The sequence below is a fragment of the Pimephales promelas genome, chromosome 3 (genome assembly GCF_988280905.1).
Source record: "Pimephales promelas chromosome 3, fPimPro1.hap1.1, whole genome shotgun sequence".
Lineage (NCBI taxonomy): Eukaryota > Metazoa > Chordata > Actinopteri > Cypriniformes > Leuciscidae > Pimephales > Pimephales promelas.
In genome coordinates, this window is record NC_142771.1 from 45682638 (window position 1) to 45692798 (window position 10161).

At 48.1% G+C, this 10161-nt stretch overlaps 47 non-coding genes across 47 annotated transcripts; all 47 read right to left on the reverse strand.

Moving 5' to 3' along the window:
- Window positions 1–30: 30 nt before the first annotated feature.
- On the reverse strand, window positions 31–149 carry LOC148986880 (5S ribosomal RNA). Its single transcript, XR_016161866.1, has one exon. It is a non-coding gene; the product is annotated as a 5S ribosomal RNA (ribosomal RNA).
- A 63-nt stretch (window positions 150–212) lies between these two features.
- On the reverse strand, window positions 213–331 carry LOC148986881 (5S ribosomal RNA). The gene has a single exon (XR_016161191.1). It is a non-coding gene; the product is annotated as a 5S ribosomal RNA (ribosomal RNA).
- Window positions 332–394: 63 nt separating this feature from the next.
- On the reverse strand, window positions 395–513 carry LOC148986882 (5S ribosomal RNA). The gene has a single exon (XR_016167015.1). It is a non-coding gene; the product is annotated as a 5S ribosomal RNA (ribosomal RNA).
- Window positions 514–576: 63 nt separating this feature from the next.
- LOC148986883 (5S ribosomal RNA) lies at window positions 577–695 on the reverse strand. Its single transcript, XR_016167017.1, has one exon. It is a non-coding gene; the product is annotated as a 5S ribosomal RNA (ribosomal RNA).
- A 63-nt stretch (window positions 696–758) lies between these two features.
- On the reverse strand, window positions 759–877 carry LOC148986884 (5S ribosomal RNA). The gene has a single exon (XR_016167018.1). It is a non-coding gene; the product is annotated as a 5S ribosomal RNA (ribosomal RNA).
- A 63-nt stretch (window positions 878–940) lies between these two features.
- Window positions 941–1059, reverse strand: LOC148986885 (5S ribosomal RNA). The gene has a single exon (XR_016167019.1). It is a non-coding gene; the product is annotated as a 5S ribosomal RNA (ribosomal RNA).
- Window positions 1060–1122: 63 nt separating this feature from the next.
- Window positions 1123–1241, reverse strand: LOC148986886 (5S ribosomal RNA). The gene has a single exon (XR_016167020.1). It is a non-coding gene; the product is annotated as a 5S ribosomal RNA (ribosomal RNA).
- Window positions 1242–1304: 63 nt separating this feature from the next.
- On the reverse strand, window positions 1305–1423 carry LOC148986887 (5S ribosomal RNA). Its single transcript, XR_016166647.1, has one exon. It is a non-coding gene; the product is annotated as a 5S ribosomal RNA (ribosomal RNA).
- Window positions 1424–1486: 63 nt separating this feature from the next.
- Window positions 1487–1605, reverse strand: LOC148986888 (5S ribosomal RNA). Its single transcript, XR_016167021.1, has one exon. It is a non-coding gene; the product is annotated as a 5S ribosomal RNA (ribosomal RNA).
- Window positions 1606–1668: 63 nt separating this feature from the next.
- LOC148986889 (5S ribosomal RNA) lies at window positions 1669–1787 on the reverse strand. The gene has a single exon (XR_016160532.1). It is a non-coding gene; the product is annotated as a 5S ribosomal RNA (ribosomal RNA).
- Window positions 1788–1850: 63 nt separating this feature from the next.
- On the reverse strand, window positions 1851–1969 carry LOC148986890 (5S ribosomal RNA). Its single transcript, XR_016167022.1, has one exon. It is a non-coding gene; the product is annotated as a 5S ribosomal RNA (ribosomal RNA).
- A 63-nt stretch (window positions 1970–2032) lies between these two features.
- LOC148986891 (5S ribosomal RNA) lies at window positions 2033–2150 on the reverse strand. The gene has a single exon (XR_016163880.1). It is a non-coding gene; the product is annotated as a 5S ribosomal RNA (ribosomal RNA).
- Window positions 2151–2213: 63 nt separating this feature from the next.
- On the reverse strand, window positions 2214–2332 carry LOC148986892 (5S ribosomal RNA). The gene has a single exon (XR_016160534.1). It is a non-coding gene; the product is annotated as a 5S ribosomal RNA (ribosomal RNA).
- A 63-nt stretch (window positions 2333–2395) lies between these two features.
- LOC148986893 (5S ribosomal RNA) lies at window positions 2396–2514 on the reverse strand. The gene has a single exon (XR_016167023.1). It is a non-coding gene; the product is annotated as a 5S ribosomal RNA (ribosomal RNA).
- A 63-nt stretch (window positions 2515–2577) lies between these two features.
- LOC148986894 (5S ribosomal RNA) lies at window positions 2578–2696 on the reverse strand. Its single transcript, XR_016167024.1, has one exon. It is a non-coding gene; the product is annotated as a 5S ribosomal RNA (ribosomal RNA).
- Window positions 2697–2864: 168 nt separating this feature from the next.
- On the reverse strand, window positions 2865–2983 carry LOC148986895 (5S ribosomal RNA). Its single transcript, XR_016166167.1, has one exon. It is a non-coding gene; the product is annotated as a 5S ribosomal RNA (ribosomal RNA).
- Window positions 2984–3046: 63 nt separating this feature from the next.
- LOC148986896 (5S ribosomal RNA) lies at window positions 3047–3165 on the reverse strand. Its single transcript, XR_016163758.1, has one exon. It is a non-coding gene; the product is annotated as a 5S ribosomal RNA (ribosomal RNA).
- Window positions 3166–3228: 63 nt separating this feature from the next.
- Window positions 3229–3347, reverse strand: LOC148986897 (5S ribosomal RNA). The gene has a single exon (XR_016167025.1). It is a non-coding gene; the product is annotated as a 5S ribosomal RNA (ribosomal RNA).
- A 63-nt stretch (window positions 3348–3410) lies between these two features.
- On the reverse strand, window positions 3411–3529 carry LOC148986898 (5S ribosomal RNA). Its single transcript, XR_016167027.1, has one exon. It is a non-coding gene; the product is annotated as a 5S ribosomal RNA (ribosomal RNA).
- Window positions 3530–3592: 63 nt separating this feature from the next.
- LOC148986899 (5S ribosomal RNA) lies at window positions 3593–3711 on the reverse strand. The gene has a single exon (XR_016160535.1). It is a non-coding gene; the product is annotated as a 5S ribosomal RNA (ribosomal RNA).
- A 63-nt stretch (window positions 3712–3774) lies between these two features.
- On the reverse strand, window positions 3775–3893 carry LOC148986900 (5S ribosomal RNA). Its single transcript, XR_016167029.1, has one exon. It is a non-coding gene; the product is annotated as a 5S ribosomal RNA (ribosomal RNA).
- Window positions 3894–3956: 63 nt separating this feature from the next.
- Window positions 3957–4074, reverse strand: LOC148986901 (5S ribosomal RNA). The gene has a single exon (XR_016163881.1). It is a non-coding gene; the product is annotated as a 5S ribosomal RNA (ribosomal RNA).
- Window positions 4075–4137: 63 nt separating this feature from the next.
- LOC148986902 (5S ribosomal RNA) lies at window positions 4138–4256 on the reverse strand. Its single transcript, XR_016160536.1, has one exon. It is a non-coding gene; the product is annotated as a 5S ribosomal RNA (ribosomal RNA).
- A 63-nt stretch (window positions 4257–4319) lies between these two features.
- On the reverse strand, window positions 4320–4438 carry LOC148986903 (5S ribosomal RNA). The gene has a single exon (XR_016167030.1). It is a non-coding gene; the product is annotated as a 5S ribosomal RNA (ribosomal RNA).
- A 63-nt stretch (window positions 4439–4501) lies between these two features.
- On the reverse strand, window positions 4502–4620 carry LOC148986904 (5S ribosomal RNA). The gene has a single exon (XR_016167031.1). It is a non-coding gene; the product is annotated as a 5S ribosomal RNA (ribosomal RNA).
- A 167-nt stretch (window positions 4621–4787) lies between these two features.
- LOC148986905 (5S ribosomal RNA) lies at window positions 4788–4906 on the reverse strand. The gene has a single exon (XR_016166178.1). It is a non-coding gene; the product is annotated as a 5S ribosomal RNA (ribosomal RNA).
- A 63-nt stretch (window positions 4907–4969) lies between these two features.
- LOC148986906 (5S ribosomal RNA) lies at window positions 4970–5088 on the reverse strand. The gene has a single exon (XR_016163760.1). It is a non-coding gene; the product is annotated as a 5S ribosomal RNA (ribosomal RNA).
- Window positions 5089–5151: 63 nt separating this feature from the next.
- Window positions 5152–5270, reverse strand: LOC148986907 (5S ribosomal RNA). The gene has a single exon (XR_016167032.1). It is a non-coding gene; the product is annotated as a 5S ribosomal RNA (ribosomal RNA).
- Window positions 5271–5333: 63 nt separating this feature from the next.
- Window positions 5334–5452, reverse strand: LOC148986908 (5S ribosomal RNA). The gene has a single exon (XR_016167033.1). It is a non-coding gene; the product is annotated as a 5S ribosomal RNA (ribosomal RNA).
- Window positions 5453–5515: 63 nt separating this feature from the next.
- Window positions 5516–5634, reverse strand: LOC148986909 (5S ribosomal RNA). Its single transcript, XR_016160537.1, has one exon. It is a non-coding gene; the product is annotated as a 5S ribosomal RNA (ribosomal RNA).
- Window positions 5635–6920: 1286 nt separating this feature from the next.
- LOC148986910 (5S ribosomal RNA) lies at window positions 6921–7039 on the reverse strand. The gene has a single exon (XR_016161675.1). It is a non-coding gene; the product is annotated as a 5S ribosomal RNA (ribosomal RNA).
- Window positions 7040–7102: 63 nt separating this feature from the next.
- On the reverse strand, window positions 7103–7221 carry LOC148986911 (5S ribosomal RNA). The gene has a single exon (XR_016167034.1). It is a non-coding gene; the product is annotated as a 5S ribosomal RNA (ribosomal RNA).
- A 63-nt stretch (window positions 7222–7284) lies between these two features.
- LOC148986912 (5S ribosomal RNA) lies at window positions 7285–7403 on the reverse strand. The gene has a single exon (XR_016167035.1). It is a non-coding gene; the product is annotated as a 5S ribosomal RNA (ribosomal RNA).
- A 63-nt stretch (window positions 7404–7466) lies between these two features.
- LOC148986913 (5S ribosomal RNA) lies at window positions 7467–7585 on the reverse strand. Its single transcript, XR_016160538.1, has one exon. It is a non-coding gene; the product is annotated as a 5S ribosomal RNA (ribosomal RNA).
- Window positions 7586–7648: 63 nt separating this feature from the next.
- On the reverse strand, window positions 7649–7767 carry LOC148986914 (5S ribosomal RNA). Its single transcript, XR_016167036.1, has one exon. It is a non-coding gene; the product is annotated as a 5S ribosomal RNA (ribosomal RNA).
- A 168-nt stretch (window positions 7768–7935) lies between these two features.
- LOC148986915 (5S ribosomal RNA) lies at window positions 7936–8054 on the reverse strand. The gene has a single exon (XR_016161208.1). It is a non-coding gene; the product is annotated as a 5S ribosomal RNA (ribosomal RNA).
- A 63-nt stretch (window positions 8055–8117) lies between these two features.
- Window positions 8118–8236, reverse strand: LOC148986916 (5S ribosomal RNA). The gene has a single exon (XR_016167037.1). It is a non-coding gene; the product is annotated as a 5S ribosomal RNA (ribosomal RNA).
- Window positions 8237–8299: 63 nt separating this feature from the next.
- On the reverse strand, window positions 8300–8418 carry LOC148986917 (5S ribosomal RNA). The gene has a single exon (XR_016160540.1). It is a non-coding gene; the product is annotated as a 5S ribosomal RNA (ribosomal RNA).
- A 63-nt stretch (window positions 8419–8481) lies between these two features.
- LOC148986918 (5S ribosomal RNA) lies at window positions 8482–8600 on the reverse strand. The gene has a single exon (XR_016167038.1). It is a non-coding gene; the product is annotated as a 5S ribosomal RNA (ribosomal RNA).
- Window positions 8601–8663: 63 nt separating this feature from the next.
- Window positions 8664–8781, reverse strand: LOC148986919 (5S ribosomal RNA). The gene has a single exon (XR_016163883.1). It is a non-coding gene; the product is annotated as a 5S ribosomal RNA (ribosomal RNA).
- Window positions 8782–8844: 63 nt separating this feature from the next.
- Window positions 8845–8963, reverse strand: LOC148986920 (5S ribosomal RNA). The gene has a single exon (XR_016160541.1). It is a non-coding gene; the product is annotated as a 5S ribosomal RNA (ribosomal RNA).
- A 63-nt stretch (window positions 8964–9026) lies between these two features.
- Window positions 9027–9145, reverse strand: LOC148986921 (5S ribosomal RNA). The gene has a single exon (XR_016167040.1). It is a non-coding gene; the product is annotated as a 5S ribosomal RNA (ribosomal RNA).
- Window positions 9146–9208: 63 nt separating this feature from the next.
- LOC148986922 (5S ribosomal RNA) lies at window positions 9209–9327 on the reverse strand. The gene has a single exon (XR_016167041.1). It is a non-coding gene; the product is annotated as a 5S ribosomal RNA (ribosomal RNA).
- A 167-nt stretch (window positions 9328–9494) lies between these two features.
- LOC148986923 (5S ribosomal RNA) lies at window positions 9495–9613 on the reverse strand. Its single transcript, XR_016166189.1, has one exon. It is a non-coding gene; the product is annotated as a 5S ribosomal RNA (ribosomal RNA).
- A 63-nt stretch (window positions 9614–9676) lies between these two features.
- LOC148986924 (5S ribosomal RNA) lies at window positions 9677–9795 on the reverse strand. The gene has a single exon (XR_016163761.1). It is a non-coding gene; the product is annotated as a 5S ribosomal RNA (ribosomal RNA).
- A 63-nt stretch (window positions 9796–9858) lies between these two features.
- On the reverse strand, window positions 9859–9977 carry LOC148986925 (5S ribosomal RNA). The gene has a single exon (XR_016167042.1). It is a non-coding gene; the product is annotated as a 5S ribosomal RNA (ribosomal RNA).
- Window positions 9978–10040: 63 nt separating this feature from the next.
- On the reverse strand, window positions 10041–10159 carry LOC148986926 (5S ribosomal RNA). Its single transcript, XR_016167043.1, has one exon. It is a non-coding gene; the product is annotated as a 5S ribosomal RNA (ribosomal RNA).
- Window positions 10160–10161: the final 2 nt, after the last annotated feature.

The following is a 10161-nucleotide window of genomic DNA, read 5'->3' on the forward strand; positions in this document are numbered from 1 at the left end:
GTTAGAACATTAAGGTAGTAAACTACATAAAGCTTACAGCACTTGGTATTCCCAGGCGGTCTCCCATCCAAGTACTAACCAGGCCCGACCCTGCTTAGCTTCCGAGATCAGACGAGTTCGGGCGTTTTCAAGGTGGTATGGCCGTAAGCGAAATCTGCTGCCAAAATTGGGCTATTTGAATGGTTAGAACATTAGGGTAGTAAACTACATAAAGCTTACAGCACCTGGTATTCCCAGGCGGTATCCCATCCAAGTACTAACCAGGCCCAACCCAGCTTAGCTTCCGAGATCAGACGAGTTCGGGCGTTTTCAAGGTGGTATGGCCGTAAGCGAAATCTGCTGCCAAAATTGGGCTATTTGAATGGTTAGAACATTAGGGTAGTAAACTACATAAAGCTTACAGCACCTGGTATTCCCAGGCGGTCTCCCATCCAAGTACTAACCAGGCCCGACCCTGCTTAGCTTCCGAGATCAGACGAGTTCGGGCGTTCTCAAGGTGGTATGGCCGTAAGCGAAATCTGCTGCCAAAATTGGGCTATTTGAATGGTTAGAACATTAGGGTAATAAACTACATAAAGCTTACAGCACCTGGTATTCCCAGGCGGTCTCCCATCCAAGTACTAACCAGGCCCGACCCTGCTTAGCTTCCGAGATCAGACGAGTTCGGGCGTTCTCAAGGTGGTATGGCCGTAAGCGAAATCTGCTGCCAAAATTGGGCTATTTGAATGGTTAGAACATTAGGGTAGTAAACTACATAAAGCTTACAGCACCTGGTATTCCCAGGCGGTCTCCCATCCAAGTACTAACCAGGCCCGACCCTGCTTAGCTTCCGAGATCAGACGAGTTCGGGCGTTCTCAAGGTGGTATGGCCGTAAGCGAAATCTGCTGCCAAAATTGGGCTATTTGAATGGTTAGAACATTAGGGTAGTAAACTACATAAAGCTTACAGCACCTGGTATTCCCAGGCGGTCTCCCATCCAAGTACTAACCAGGCCCGACCCTGCTTAGCTTCCGAGATCAGACGAGTTCGGGCGTTCTCAAGGTGGTATGGCCGTAAGCGAAATCTGCTGCCAAAATTGGGCTATTTGAATGGTTAGAACATTAGGGTAGTAAACTACATAAAGCTTACAGCACCTGGTATTCCCAGGCGGTCTCCCATCCAAGTACTAACCAGGCCCGACCCTGCTTAGCTTCCGAGATCAGACGAGTTCGGGCGTTCTCAAGGTGGTATGGCCGTAAGCGAAATCTCCTGCCAAAATTGGGCTATTTGAATGGTTAGAACATTAGGGTAGTAAACTACATAAAGCTTACAGCACCTGGTATTCCCAGGCGGTCTCCCATCCAAGTACTAACCAGGCCCGACCCTGCTTAGCTTCCGAGATCAGATGAGTTCGGGCGTTCTCAAGGTGGTATGGCCGTAAGCGAAATCTGCTGCCAAAATTGGGCTATTTGAATGGTTAGAACATTAGGGTAGTAAACTACATAAAGCTTACAGCACCTGGTATTCCCAGGCGGTCTCCCATCCAAGTACTAACCAGGCCCGACCCTGCTTAGCTTCCGAGATCAGACGAGTTCGGGCGTTCTCAAGGTGGTATGGCCGTAAGCGAAATCTGCTGCCAAAATTGGGCTATTTGAATGGTTAGAACATTAGGGTAGTAAACTAAATAAAGCTTACAGCACCTGGTATTCCCAGGCGGTCTCCCATCCAAGTACTAACCAGGCCCGACCCTGCTTAGCTTCCGAGATCAGACGTGTTCGGGCGTTCTCAAGGTGGTATGGCCGTAAGCGAAATCTGCTGCCAAAATTGGGCTATTTGAATGGTTAGAACATTAGGGTAGTAAACTACATAAAGCTTACAGCACCTGGTATTCCCAGGCGGTCTCCCATCCAAGTACTAACCAGGCCCGACCCTGCTTAGCTTCCGAGATCAGACGAGTTCGGGCGTTCTCAAGGTGGTATGGCCGTAAGCTAAATCTGCTGCCAAAATTGGGCTATTTGAATGGTTAGAACATTAGGGTAGTAAACTATATAAAGCTTACAGCACCTGGTATTCCCAGGCGGTCTCCCATCCAAGTACTAACCAGCCCGACCCTGCTTAGCTTCCGAGATCAGACGAGTTCGGGCGTTCTCAAGGTGGTATGGCCGTAAGCGAAATCTGCTGCCAAAATTGGGCTATTTGAATGGTTAGAACATTAGGGTAGTAAACTACATAAAGCTTACAGCACCTGGTATTCCCAGGCGGTCTCCCATCCAAGTACTAACCAGGCCCGACCCTGCTTAGCTTCCGAGATCAGACGTGTTCGGGCGTTCTCAAGGTGGTATGGCCGTAAGCGAAATCTGCTGCCAAAATTGGGCTATTTGAATGGTTAGAACATTAGGGTAGTAAACTACATAAAGCTTACAGCACCTGGTATTCCCAGGCGGTCTCCCATCCAAGTACTAACCAGGCCCGACCCTGCTTAGCTTCCGAGATCAGACGAGTTCGGGCGTTCTCAAGGTGGTATGGCCGTAAGCGAAATCTGCTGCCAAAATTGGGCTATTTGAATGGTTAGAACATTAGGGTAGTAAACTACATAAAGCTTACAGCACCTGGTATTCCCAGGCGGTCTCCCATCCAAGTACTAACCAGGCCCGACCCTGCTTAGCTTCCGAGATCAGACGAGTTCGGGCGTTCTCAAGGTGGTATGGCCGTAAGCGAAATCTGCTGCCAAAATTGGGCTATTTGAAGAAGAAAAAAAAGAGACTCTTTCAGGCTTTCTGAAGAAACTGAGAGACTATTTCAGGAATTTTGAGGGGGAAAAAAGACAATTTAGGATTTTTGAAACATTTCATTGACTCTTTTTTTTTTTTTTTTTAAACAATAAAGCTTACAGCACCTGGTATTCCCAGGCGGTCTCCCATCCAAGTACTAACCAGGCCCGACCCTGCTTAGCTTCCGAGATCAGACGAGTTCGGGCGTTTTCAAGGTGGTATGGCCGTAAGCGAAATCTGCTGCCAAAATTGGGCTATTTGAATGGTTAGAACATTAGGGTAGTAAACTACATAAAGCTTACAGCACCTGGTATTCCCAGGCGGTCTCCCATCCAAGTACTAACCAGGCCCGACCCTGCTTAGCTTCCGAGATAAGACGAGTTCGGGCGTTCTCAAGGTGGTATGGCCGTAAGCGAAATCTGCTGCCAAAATTGGGCTATTTGAATGGTTAGAACATTAGGGTAGTAAACTATATAAAGCTTACAGCACCTGGTATTCCCAGGCGGTCTCCCATCCAAGTACTAACCAGGCCCGACCCTGCTTAGCTTCCGAGATCAGACGAGTTCGGGCGTTCTCAAGGTGGTATGGCCGTAAGCGAAATCTGCTGCCAAAATTGGGCTATTTGAATGGTTAGAACATTAGGGTAGTAAACTACATAAAGCTTACAGCACCTGGTATTCCCAGGCGGTCTCCCATCCAAGTACTAACCAGGCCCGACCCTGCTTAGCTTCCGAGATCAGACGAGTTCGGGCGTTCTCAAGGTGGTATGGCCGTAAGCGAAATCTGCTGCCAAAATTGGGCTATTTGAATGGTTAGAACATTAGGGTAGTAAACTACATAAAGCTTACAGCACCTGGTATTCCCAGGCGGTCTCCCATCCAAGTACTAACCAGGCCCGACCCTGCTTAGCTTCCGAGATCAGACGTGTTCGGGCGTTCTCAAGGTGGTATGGCCGTAAGCGAAATCTGCTGCCAAAATTGGGCTATTTGAATGGTTAGAACATTAGGGTAGTAAACTACATAAAGCTTACAGCACCTGGTATTCCCAGGCGGTCTCCCATCCAAGTACTAACCAGGCCCGACCCTGCTTAGCTTCCGAGATCAGACGAGTTCGGGCGTTCTCAAGGTGGTATGGCCGTAAGCTAAATCTGCTGCCAAAATTGGGCTATTTGAATGGTTAGAACATTAGGGTAGTAAACTATATAAAGCTTACAGCACCTGGTATTCCCAGGCGGTCTCCCATCCAAGTACTAACCAGCCCGACCCTGCTTAGCTTCCGAGATCAGACGAGTTCGGGCGTTCTCAAGGTGGTATGGCCGTAAGCGAAATCTGCTGCCAAAATTGGGCTATTTGAATGGTTAGAACATTAGGGTAGTAAACTACATAAAGCTTACAGCACCTGGTATTCCCAGGCGGTCTCCCATCCAAGTACTAACCAGGCCCGACCCTGCTTAGCTTCCGAGATCAGACGTGTTCGGGCGTTCTCAAGGTGGTATGGCCGTAAGCGAAATCTGCTGCCAAAATTGGGCTATTTGAATGGTTAGAACATTAGGGTAGTAAACTACATAAAGCTTACAGCACCTGGTATTCCCAGGCGGTCTCCCATCCAAGTACTAACCAGGCCCGACCCTGCTTAGCTTCCGAGATCAGACGAGTTCGGGCGTTCTCAAGGTGGTATGGCCGTAAGCGAAATCTGCTGCCAAAATTGGGCTATTTGAATGGTTAGAACATTAGGGTAGTAAACTACATAAAGCTTACAGCACCTGGTATTCCCAGGCGGTCTCCCATCCAAGTACTAACCAGGCCCGACCCTGCTTAGCTTCCGAGATCAGACGAGTTCGGGCGTTCTCAAGGTGGTATGGCCGTAAGCGAAATCTGCTGCCAAAATTGGGCTATTTGAAGAAGAAAAAAAAGAGACTCTTTCAGGCTTTCTGAAGAAACTGAGAGACTATTTCAGGAATTTTGAGGGGGAAAAAAGACAATTTAGGATTTTTGAAACATTTCATTGACTCTTTTTTTTTTTTTTTTAAACAATAAAGCTTACAGCACCTGGTATTCCCAGGCGGTCTCCCATCCAAGTACTAACCAGGCCCGACCCTGCTTAGCTTCCGAGATCAGACGAGTTCGGGCGTTTTCAAGGTGGTATGGCCGTAAGCGAAATCTGCTGCCAAAATTGGGCTATTTGAATGGTTAGAACATTAGGGTAGTAAACTACATAAAGCTTACAGCACCTGGTATTCCCAGGCGGTCTCCCATCCAAGTACTAACCAGGCCCGACCCTGCTTAGCTTCCGAGATAAGACGAGTTCGGGCGTTCTCAAGGTGGTATGGCCGTAAGCGAAATCTGCTGCCAAAATTGGGCTATTTGAATGGTTAGAACATTAGGGTAGTAAACTATATAAAGCTTACAGCACCTGGTATTCCCAGGCGGTCTCCCATCCAAGTACTAACCAGGCCCGACCCTGCTTAGCTTCCGAGATCAGACGAGTTCGGGCGTTCTCAAGGTGGTATGGCCGTAAGCGAAATCTGCTGCCAAAATTGGGCTATTTGAATGGTTAGAACATTAGGGTAGTAAACTACATAAAGCTTACAGCACCTGGTATTCCCAGGCGGTCTCCCATCCAAGTACTAACCAGGCCCGACCCTGCTTAGCTTCCGAGATCAGACGAGTTCGGGCGTTCTCAAGGTGGTATGGCCGTAAGCGAAATCTGCTGCCAAAATTGGGCTATTTGAATGGTTAGAACATTAGGGTAGTAAACTACATAAAGCTTACAGCACCTGGTATTCCCAGGCGGTCTCCCATCCAAGTACTAACCAGGCCCGACCCTGCTTAGCTTCCGAGATCAGACGTGTTCGGGCGTTCTCAAGGTGGTATGGCCGTAAGCAAAATCTGCTGCCAAAATTGGGCTATTTGAATGGTTAGAACATTAGGGTAGTAAACTACACTCACCGGCCACTTTATTAGGTACCCCATGCTAGTAACGGGTTGGACCCCCTTTTGCCTTCAGAACTGCCTCAATTCTTCGTGGCATAGATTCAACAAGGTGCTGGAAGCATTCCTCAGGGAGTTTGGTCCATATTGACATGATGGCATCACACAGTTGCCGCAGATTTGTCGGCTGCACATCCATGACGCGAATCTCCCGTTCCACCACATCCCAAAGATGCTCTATTGGATTGAGATCTGGTGACTGTGGAGGCCATTTGAGTACAGCGAACTCATTGTCATGTTCAAGAAACCAGTCTGAGATGATTCCAGCTTTATGACATGGCGCATTATCCTGCTGAAAGTAGCCATCAGAAGTTGGGTACATTGTGGTCATAAAGGGATGGACATGGTCAGCAACAATACTCAGGTAGGCTGTGGCGTTGCAACGATGCTCAATTGGTACCAAGGGGCCCAAAGAGTGCCAAGAAAATATTCCCCACACCATGACACCACCACCACCAGCCTAAACCGTTGATACAAGGCAGGATGGATCCATGCTTTCATGTTGTAGACGCCAAATTCTGACCCTACCATCCGAATGTCGCAGCAGAAATCGAGACTCATCAGACCAGGCAACGTTTTTCCAATCTTCTATTGTCCAATTTCGATGAGCTTGTGCAAATTGTAGCCTCAGTTTCCTGTTCTTAGCTGAAAGGAGTGGCACCCGGTGTGGTCTTCTGCTGCTGTAGCCCATCTGCCTCAAAGTTCGACGTACTGTGCGTTCAGAGATGCTCTTCTGCCCACCTTGGTTGTAACGGGTGGTTATTTGAGTCACTGTTGCCCTTCTATCAGCTCGAACCAGTCTGGCCATTCTCCTCTGACCTCTGGCATCAACAAGGCATTTCCGCCCACAGAACTGCCGCTCACTGGATGTTTTTTCTTTTTCGGACCATTCTCTGTAAACCCTAGAGATGGTTGTGCGTGAAAATCCCAGTAGATTAGCAGTTTCTGAAATACTCAGACCAGCCCTTCTGGCACCAACAATCATGCCAGGTTCAAAGTCACCCAAATCACCTTTCTTCCCCATACTGATGCTCGGTTTGAACTGCAGGAGATTGTCTTGACCATGTCTACATGCCTAAATGCACTGAGTTGCCGCCATGTGATTGGCTGCTTAGAAATTAAGTGTTAACGAGCAGTTGGACAGGTGTACCTAATAAAGTGGCCGGTGAGTGTATATTAAGCTTACAGCACCTGGTATTCCCAGGCGGTCTTCCATCCAAGTACTAACCAGGCCCGACCCTGCTTAGCTTCCGAGATCAGACGAGTTCGGGCGTTCTCAAGGTGGTATGGCCGTAAGCGAAATCTGCTGCCAAAATTGGGCTATTTGAATGGTTAGAACATTAGGGTAGTAAACTACATAAAGCTTACAGCACCTGGTATTCCCAGGCGGTCTCCCATCCAAGTACTAACCAGGCCCGACCCTGCTTAGCTTCCGAGATCAGACGAGTTCGGGCGTTCTCAAGGTGGTATGGCCGTAAGCGAAATCTGCTGCCAAAATTGGGCTATTTGAATGGTTAGAACATTAGGGTAGTAAACTACATAAAGCTTACAGCACCTGGTATTCCCAGGCGGTCTCCCATCCAAGTACTAACCAGGCCCGACCCTGCTTAGCTTCCGAGATCAGACGAGTTCGGGCGTTCTCAAGGTGGTATGGCCGTAAGCGAAATCTGCTGCCAAAATTGGGCTATTTGAATGGTTAGAACATTACGGTAGTAAACTACATAAAGCTTACAGCACCTGGTATTCCCAGGCGGTCTCCCATCCAAGTACTAACCAGGCCCGACCCTGCTTAGCTTCCGAGATCAGACGTGTTCGGGCGTTCTCAAGGTGGTATGGCCGTAAGCGAAATCTGCTGCCAAAATTGGGCTATTTGAATGGTTAGAACATTAGGGTAGTAAACTACATAAAGCTTACAGCACCTGGTATTCCCAGGCGGTCTCCCATCCAAGTACTAACCAGGCCCGACCCTGCTTAGCTTCCGAGATCAGACGAGTTCGGGCGTTCTCAAGGTGGTATGGCCGTAAGCGAAATCTGCTGCCAAAATTGGGCTATTTGAAGAAGAAAAAAAAGAGACTCTTTCAGGCTTTCTGAAGAAACTGAGAGACTATTTCAGGAATTTTGAGGGGGAAAAAAGACAATTTAGGATTTTTGAAACATTTCATTGACTCTTTTTTTTTTTTTTTTTAAACAATAAAGCTTACAGCACCTGGTATTCCCAGGCGGTCTCCCATCCAAGTACTAACCAGGCCCGACCCTGCTTAGCTTCCGAGATCAGACGAGTTCGGGCGTTTTCAATGTGGTATGGCCGTAAGCGAAATCTGCTGCCAAAATTGGGCTATTTGAATGGTTAGAACATTAGGGTAGTAAACTACATAAAGCTTACAGCACCTGGTATTCCCAGGCGGTCTCCCATCCAAGTACTAACCAGGCCCGACCCTGCTTAGCTTCCGAGATCAGACGAGTTCGGGCGTTCTCAAGGTGGTATGGCCGTAAGCGAAATCTGCTGCCAAAATTGGGCTATTTGAATGGTTAGAACATTAGGGTAGTAAACTATATAAAGCTTACAGCACCTGGTATTCCCAGGCGGTCTCCCATCCAAGTACTAACCAGGCCCGACCCTGCTTAGCTTCCGAGATCAGACGTGTTCGGGCGTTCTCAAGGTGGTATGGCCGTAAGCGAAATCTGCTGCCAAAATTGGGCTATTTGAATGGTTAGAACATTAGGGTAGTAAACTACATAAAGCTTACAGCACCTGGTATTCCCAGGCGGTCTCCCATCCAAGTACTAACCAGGCCCGACCCTGCTTAGCTTCCGAGATCAGACGAGTTCGGGCGTTCTCAAGGTGGTATGGCCGTAAGCTAAATCTGCTGCCAAAATTGGGCTATTTGAATGGTTAGAACATTAGGGTAGTAAACTATATAAAGCTTACAGCACCTGGTATTCCCAGGCGGTCTCCCATCCAAGTACTAACCAGCCCGACCCTGCTTAGCTTCCGAGATCAGACGAGTTCGGGCGTTCTCAAGGTGGTATGGCCGTAAGCGAAATCTGCTGCCAAAATTGGGCTATTTGAATGGTTAGAACATTAGGGTAGTAAACTACATAAAGCTTACAGCACCTGGTATTCCCAGGCGGTCTCCCATCCAAGTACTAACCAGGCCCGACCCTGCTTAGCTTCCGAGATCAGACGTGTTCGGGCGTTCTCAAGGTGGTATGGCCGTAAGCGAAATCTGCTGCCAAAATTGGGCTATTTGAATGGTTAGAACATTAGGGTAGTAAACTACATAAAGCTTACAGCACCTGGTATTCCCAGGCGGTCTCCCATCCAAGTACTAACCAGGCCCGACCCTGCTTAGCTTCCGAGATCAGACGAGTTCGGGCGTTCTCAAGGTGGTATGGCCGTAAGCGAAATCTGCTGCCAAAATTGGGCTATTTGAATGGTTAGAACATTAGGGTAGTAAACTACATAAAGCTTACAGCACCTGGTATTCCCAGGCGGTCTCCCATCCAAGTACTAACCAGGCCCGACCCTGCTTAGCTTCCGAGATCAGACGAGTTCGGGCGTTCTCAAGGTGGTATGGCCGTAAGCGAAATCTGCTGCCAAAATTGGGCTATTTGAAGAAGAAAAAAAAGAGACTCTTTCAGGCTTTCTGAAGAAACTGAGAGACTATTTCAGGAATTTTGAGGGGGAAAAAAGACAATTTAGGATTTTTGAAACATTTCATTGACTCTTTTTTTTTTTTTTTTAAACAATAAAGCTTACAGCACCTGGTATTCCCAGGCGGTCTCCCATCCAAGTACTAACCAGGCCCGACCCTGCTTAGCTTCCGAGATCAGACGAGTTCGGGCGTTTTCAAGGTGGTATGGCCGTAAGCGAAATCTGCTGCCAAAATTGGGCTATTTGAATGGTTAGAACATTAGGGTAGTAAACTACATAAAGCTTACAGCACCTGGTATTCCCAGGCGGTCTCCCATCCAAGTACTAACCAGGCCCGACCCTGCTTAGCTTCCGAGATAAGACGAGTTCGGGCGTTCTCAAGGTGGTATGGCCGTAAGCGAAATCTGCTGCCAAAATTGGGCTATTTGAATGGTTAGAACATTAGGGTAGTAAACTATATAAAGCTTACAGCACCTGGTATTCCCAGGCGGTCTCCCATCCAAGTACTAACCAGGCCCGACCCTGCTTAGCTTCCGAGATCAGACGAGTTCGGGCGTTCTCAAGGTGGTATGGCCGTAAGCGAAATCTGCTGCCAAAATTGGGCTATTTGAATGGTTAGAACATTAGGGTAGTAAACTACATAAAGCTTACAGCACCTGGTATTCCCAGGCGGTCTCCCATCCAAGTACTAACCAGGCCCGACCCTGCTTAGCTTCCGAGATCAGACGAGTTCGGGCGTTCTCAAGGTGGTATGGCCGTAAGCGA